This window comes from Mauremys mutica, chromosome 5, assembly GCF_020497125.1.
Source record: "Mauremys mutica isolate MM-2020 ecotype Southern chromosome 5, ASM2049712v1, whole genome shotgun sequence".
Taxonomy (NCBI): domain Eukaryota; kingdom Metazoa; phylum Chordata; order Testudines; family Geoemydidae; genus Mauremys; species Mauremys mutica.
In genome coordinates this window covers 129,134,240-129,141,500 of record NC_059076.1, presented here as the reverse complement: position 1 = coordinate 129,141,500, position 7,261 = coordinate 129,134,240, and the positions used below count along the sequence as shown (strand labels likewise).

General features: G+C 49.4%; 1 long non-coding RNA gene across 1 annotated transcript; it reads left to right on the top strand.

The window, feature by feature from the left end:
- The first annotated feature begins 402 nt into the window (after positions 1-402).
- Positions 403-6,272, top strand: LOC123371848. The gene is made up of 3 exons (XR_006579956.1): positions 403-571; positions 2,066-2,395; positions 5,659-6,272. It is a non-coding gene; the product is annotated as an uncharacterized LOC123371848 (long non-coding RNA).
- The last annotated feature ends 989 nt before the right edge of the window (positions 6,273-7,261 follow it).

Sequence of the window (7,261 nt, the reverse complement as noted above, 5' to 3'; positions counted from 1 at the left end):
TTACAGTGGTGCAGCTATGCCACTGTAAGGTCTCTAGTGCAGACATGACCTTAGGGTAGGCTGGAGTAGGGTCCAATTTTACAATACCCTTGCCTCTAACTCCATTAGACATATATTTACAAGACTCAGCCAGATGGGCGGCACATAATGGAGGCTGGAGGAGGCTAAGCCTCCCCAAACCTCGCACTGCTAGAGGGTGGTGCAGCGGCAGATTTGGGACCCCAAGCTTTTCAGATCTCGGGGCCGCAGTGGGTATTGAGGGGGAGGAGTGAGTGGGAGGTGGGGCCTGGGAGAAGAGGCGGAGTGGGGGTGGAATGTGGGCTGGGTCGCAGGGGAAGGGGTGGAATGGGGTGGGGCACCTACAGACTTCTTCCCCATCTCCTGTCCTCACCACCTAACAGGCTCTTTCTTGGTAAATCGGCCTCTAAGAACTCTTTACTGAGCTTTGCTGCACTGTCCAAGTTGAGGGTTGGTGCCAGCACACCCATACCTCTGGGAGACTTTGCAAGAACTGTTCTAGGATCACTGCAGCCATCTCTTCCTCCAGCCCCTGGCTCTCTGCTCTCAACCGGTGAGTCTGACGGTTTCTGTGTGAATGCTCTGAGCCTTATATCCTTCATCCATTTTACCACCCACATTTTCGGTCGATATTTCTCTGATTACAGGTCTATCCTATCTGCCATGGCTGCCTTGACTATATCATAGTTCCTGCTGTATTCTTCATGTAGGGACTTGTAGGCTGCTTGGGTTTTGCCCATCCAATAAGGAGCCACTCGCAACACCCATGATGCCTTATCCCAGCCAGAACCTGTAGTCACCCTTTCAAAAGTTTGGAGAAAGGCCTCAGGGTCAGCTGTCAGAGCCATTTTACACAGTCTGATTCCCTGCACTCTACTGCCACCTCTGGTCGCAGGATTTACTAAATTCTGCAGCATCTGGTGCTGTGCCGCCATCTATTCCTTAATAAATTATTGGAGAACTTTATGTTGCTCTGCCTGCCACACCATATGGGGCCATTGAAGGAGCAGCATGGACTGTTGGAGCTCCTTTTGCTATTCCACCATCCATTTCAGGATCTCTTCCATTTCTCCCAGGCCACTGACCCTCTCACCGGTTCCCTCTTTGATTCTTGCACAGATGAGTCACTGCTCCCAGACAACCCTCAGTATGTGACAGGGCGAACCTTGAGAGTCCTTTCTGACCTTAGACCTGAAGTTGTGTGGTCTGTATCTCTTTCACCACCATCATGTTTTATTTTGTGGTTCCAGCAGGCTTCTGCCTGTGATGCTATTTACATGTATTTACTGCATCTACTGGTAGGGTTGCCAACTTTCTGACTGCAGAAAACCAAACACCCTTTCTCCTTCCCCTTCCCTAAGGCCCTGCTCCTTCTCCAAGGCTCCGCCTCTGCTCACTTCACGCCCCTCCCTCCATCACTTGCTCTCCCCCACTCTCGCTCACTTTCACCTGATGGAGTAGGGGGTTGGGGTGTGGGAGGGGGTGAGAGCTCCGGCTGCGGGCTCTGGGATGGGGCTGGGGATGAGGGGTTTGGGGCGCGGGAGGGGGCTCAGGGCTGGGGCAAGGAGTTGGGATGTGGGGGAGTAAGGGCTCCGGCTGGGGGTGTGGACTCTGGGTTGGGCCAGAGATGAGAGTTTGGGGTGCAGGAGAGGGCTCTGGGCTGGGGGGTGGAGCCGAGGGGTTTGGAGTGTGGGAGGGGTCTCTGGGCTGGGGCAAGGGGTTGGGGTGCGAGAAGGGGTTTGGGGTGAAGGCTCTGGGTGACACTTACCTCAGGCGGCTCCTGGAATTGGCCAGCATATCCCTCTGGCTCCTAGGGGGAGGGGTGGCCAGGGGGCTCTGTGTTCTGCCCTTGTCTGCAGGCACCACCCCCACTGCTCCCATTGGCCAGGGTTCCCTCACCCAAACTCCCTCCCAGAGCCCGCACCCACTTGCACCCAAACTCCCTCCCAGAGCCTTAGGCAGCTGTGTGTTTGTGTGTGGTGGGGGCGGGACTTGGACCTGTTCTGGAAACCACCAGAAATTATACAAACCTGCCGCCCCTGAGAAGCTGGGGCACAACAGGGATGAGCAATGCCAGGTGAAGGAGGAAGAATTGCAGGAGTCCTACCAAAGGGCAAAGGAGGCCAACAGACCATTTGGTGCTGCCCCCCTATACCTGCTGCTACTATGCAGAACTTCATGCAACACTGAGTGAGGAGCCCAGCATCACCCCACAAGTGACAGTGGACACCTCATGACATCTGAAGGAAGGCATCCCACAACTATACAATGATGAAGAGAAGGGGGAGGCGGAGTTCAGGAAGAGTCAGGATCCAGCCAACTCTGAGCCAGTCAAACCCAGGAATGGAACCCACCGAGAAAGGGGAAGGGAATTCTGGTAAGTGCAACTTACTGCCCCCATTAATGTACGCCTCTTCTGTTAACTTTCTTCATTGCCCCCCCAAACTCCCCGCCCCCTTTCCCCTCGTAAAATGGCATTTGACCACGTGAGGACAGGAGCAAAGGAACTGCCTTTTAAAGTTTCAGTTTATTTTAAGAGCAGGCACTGCCAGTATTAGACAAATGAGCAGAAAAAGTACTGGAAGGAGCCAAAAAGCATTCCCAAATATACGTATTTTGTGCAGGCGAAAAAAAAATTAGTAAAATAAAAACAATGGAAATTCAGTTCCAAACAACTAGTGTCATGCTGTCTGGAGTGGCTCACCTAAGGGCAGACTGTCAAAAACAGGGCAGACAATAAAAACTGGTGGTGTGTTCTGTAATTAGATTTCACCAAACCAGTAACAAATGAACTCCTGGATCACTGTAACAGTCTTACCAAGGAGTCAGACAGTCCCCTTAGACTCTCCAGTCTATCCTAACACCCAAACAAAATGGACGTAGTGATAAATGGTCACTTAAACCAAAAAGCACACAATAGTTAGGTTGCTCTCTGTCCCGAGATTAATCATTTACCTCCAAATCAATTGGTACCCTAGATCTTACACCAAAGACAATGCCTTTAGCCAATCCTGTAATAAACTATCTAAACGTTAATTGACTCTGACATACCTCCAAATCAATTGGTACCCTAGATCTTACACCAAAGACAATGCCTTTAGCCAATCCTGTAATAAACTATCTAAACGTTTATTAACTAGGCAAAAGAACTAAGATAATTATTTACAGATTAAAGCAAGCAAACATACACACGCAAATGAGTTATCATCTAAATCCTAAGAGTGACAGAATTGTAGTGATCTGTCAATTCACAGTGTCTTTCAGGGCAGACCAGGAGGTAACTCCTGGGGATCTCTGGCTTCAGTTTGGTTTCTCTGGCCTTGTGAGTGTTCAAACAGCAAAAGAGATGGAACATTTTCCTGTGACTGTTTTATTTCCTTCATCCAGCTCCCAAGTCCATAGGATGAACTTCCTTGCACCTAGGATTTCCACGGGTGCGATAGGGCCACTAATTAGTCCTTTGTATTGCGATGTTCCTTGATGGCCCATCTGATTTTGATAATCCTCCTGGACTGTGGGGGACGACAATTCCTGTGCCTGTGTTCACAAGTTCAGAGCAAACATTTCCAAAGTTATAAAGCAAAACTTATATATTTTCTTATAGCATAGAATATAGACATTACAAGTGAGATTAATGCACATAGCAATTTATAAGCATTTCATAGAGTATGAACATTAAATACATTAGTATAAGACTAATACCTATTTTGAGCAAAACTAACATACAGGTGACCTGGTCTGGTCTCCAGCTATGAGTCAGTTCTTAGCTAATGCCTGCAGCCTGGACAAGAGCTGATGTGACCAAGTGGGGGATTTTCTTGTGGTTTCCTTGTTTTTCCAATGGTTTGCATGCAGAGGGAGTGGGACTCAGTGTCCCTGGGTGTTACTGGTTTAACGAGGTGAGGGGAGAGGGAGTTTGTTGTTACAGAGATCAGAGAGGGAACTTGGGACCCCAGCCAATGGCCTGGAGGATGGATACCCCAGTGACCTGGTGATCTGATGACCTGAGGACCTAGCTCATGAGTCGCAGCCGGTTCTGGCCAGTGGGAGGACCCCGTGACCTAACCAGCCAGAGGGGGTCCAGAGGACAGAAGGGAGGAGAGGAGGCTCAGGGGTCCAGGTTTACAACCCTGTTTCTCTGGAGAGAAGACAATGGACCGAGGTGGGGCTTGGGGCCGGTGATCTCAGATGCCCAGCTGGGAAGCCGGGGGACTCTGGGCTGGAGAGAGAGAGAGCAGGCAGAGCCCACCTGGATGCAGGGAAAACTGGGATGTGCTGTGCTGAGGGAGGCCAGGCCTGAGGCCCTGAGAGTTTCCTGTGCTGTGTTCAACACTCAATAAACCCTCCTGTTTTACACTGGCTGAGAGTCACTCCGGTCTAGAGAACAGGATTGCGAGGCCCCGGGGGTCCAGAGCAAGTGGACTACCTGAGGGGGCCCACGGAGATTGACAGAGGTGCTAAGGCTCCAGGAGGTAGAGGGGCCTAACCCCAAGAGAGAGTGGACCCCCGGGAAAAGGGCTGTCTCACTGAAAGGGGTTCCCCCCACAGACCGCGCGGGGCCAGGAGTGGGCACGATCTGTGAGTCCGTGACAGCTGGCAGCTGGCCTTCCAGTGTCACAACAACATACAGACAAACCAATACCCAAGCATCTAAATGAAATACATGGAAAAGATACAAAAATGCGTGCAAGCGCTCTGGCAACCGGGCACTCACACCGCATAATTGTGCTGGAAGAGCATTGTAAATTTACTGGCAGCATGTTTTCCACTCAAACACACTATTTTTGTTTCTGAGGCCACAAGTCCAAGTCCAAACCAAATTGCTTGCAGACTATGCTTTGATTCAGAAGAAAGGAGAACGGTATGTTGCTGACTCGTAAAGCTAACCAGCGAGCACAACTCTTCTCCGCTTGCAGAGATTCTGGTTTAGCTTAGCCCGGACCTCCCTTTCGTCCTCTGGCACAATTTCAGTGAAGTTGTCAAGCAAGCACATTTCCAGGAATAGCTGCCTTGTTTCTCCTGCTGTGATAAAACAACTTCCAATGCCACTCTGCAGTGAGCCCTGAGGGCACCATTACTGTGAAGAAGTCAGGAGCATATGGCCGGGGTGACCTTGAGCCATCTCAAGCAGAGACAAGTCTGTGCCTGCCGATAGTGGGTGGGGAGGGAGTGAGGGCAGGCGGCTTCAGCAGTGTTACTGAGCATGCTCAGTCCATGTGCGAATGCTCACTACAAGCCAAGCTGCAGATCGGGGGAGAGGGAGATGTGACCATGCATTGCCCTCCACACATCACCGGTGATCTCAAGCATCTGCCTTCTCTGGGCCTTTGACAGATGGAACGATAGATCCACCTTGATCACCACTGCTTGTAATAATTTTAGCAGTGTTCACTATATCCCTTGTTACATGGGCTCCTCGATGCTGTTCAACCCTGCTATTCCCCCATAGCTACCAGGTTTGAAAATTGTCCCCATATACTCACTGTGCTGTGTGCTGACAGATGGCCCAGAAGCAAGCATTCGTGAATCTGATTCTGTTCATAATTTTTATATAGAGCTATATGGAAAAAAATGTAGTGAGTTGTGACACTTGTCTTTTTACATCTGCAGGGCCCTTAAATCTGTCTGTCTGTTTTTCAGTGGCCTCAGTTGGGGTATCCATACTCCTCCACATTTGCTAAAAGACTGACCTGGATACAGATGAATAAGAAACAAACAAGGGAAAATATATTCTCTGCAACGTTGCCCCTTCCACTCAATACAGCTAGAAAATAAGGAGAACTCTTATGGCTACATCTACACTGACCTGTAAATTATCCCTCTGCATTTTGCACGTTTTCAATGTTTTTAATCTTTTTTTAAATAGTGTGTTCGTTGTTTATTACTGCACACTAAAGTGTGAAGCACATTGTGACATGCTGTATTTCAAAATAGCATCGCCATATTCAACACTAATATGATTATGATAGGTTTTGTACAAAGTATGCCTTGTGAGGTATCATTTAAAAAGTCTTGATCTGTTGAACATTAATAGCCTGTGGAATTGTATGTGCTGTCATTGTATGTGAAGTTATGAAGTATTGCTACATGTTTGCTACTGAAATACAGGCAAGTCTTATCTTATGTGGGGGTTCCGTTCCATGGTTAGCGCGTAAAGCGAAAACCGCGTATACTCAAAATTACATCCCCAAGCCCTTTAAATCCCATCTGCAGCTCCGGCGGCTGGGCTGGGGCGACATTTAAAGGGCTCCTCTGGGCTTCCCGCTGCGGCTGGGAGCCCGGTGGAGCCCTTTAAATGCTGGCCCTGGCCCAGCCGCTGGAGCTGCGGGCGGGATTTAAAGGGCTCCACCAGGCTTCCTGCCGTGGTGGGGAGCCTGGAGGAGCCCTTTAAATCCCACCCACAGCTTTGGCAGCCGGGCTGGGGCTGGCACTTAAAGGGCCCGGAGCACCATGGTGGCTGGAGCCTTGAGCCCTTTAGTTTGCCCCAGGGGCTACCAGCCACCTCTGCAGCTGGGAGCCCCCTGGGTGATTTAAAGGCCCTGGGACTCCCAGCCACAGCTGGTGCCCCAGGATCTTTAAATCTTGAGGCCACGCCCCCCCAGGACTCCGGCCATACAGCATAAAGCTGAAATCGTGCATGTTAAATGCGTGTAAGTTGCGACAGACCTGTATATGGTAAGTGGCAAACGCCTTCATCTGGTCTTTCAGTGGCAACAAAGGACCAACTGACAAGATAGATTTATATCAGGACCAGCCAGACATGTGTTGATGGTCCATCAAGAAGACTCCTCACAGAGGGCACATACACAGTTGAGGCTACCTAACCCCCAGGTCACAGCAAGGATCTTTCTAGTACCTGGAGAGAAAATATAAATGAAGGTTGATGGCATCATCACTTGGCCTCTCTACTCCCCCATCTCAATACCTGGACGATCATCTGGAAGACACAGACTTTGAATTTGGGAGATTGGTCCTAGGCTGAAAGGGAATTCAGCCTCTATATTAAGAACTGTAACCTGCCTGGAACATCCATTGGGGTGAGAAAAGCGATTTGATTCAAATCTTGCTTAGTCTGTTAAAGTTAGAATTTAGACTAAAGGTCTATTTTTTATTTCTTATGTAACCAATTTTGACCTCTGTGACTAACACTTATAAATCAATCTTTCTGTAGTGAATGTTTTAGCCTTATCAGTGAGTTTGTCTAAAGTCCTTGTGGAATCTGCTCAGATTACAAGGGCTGGTG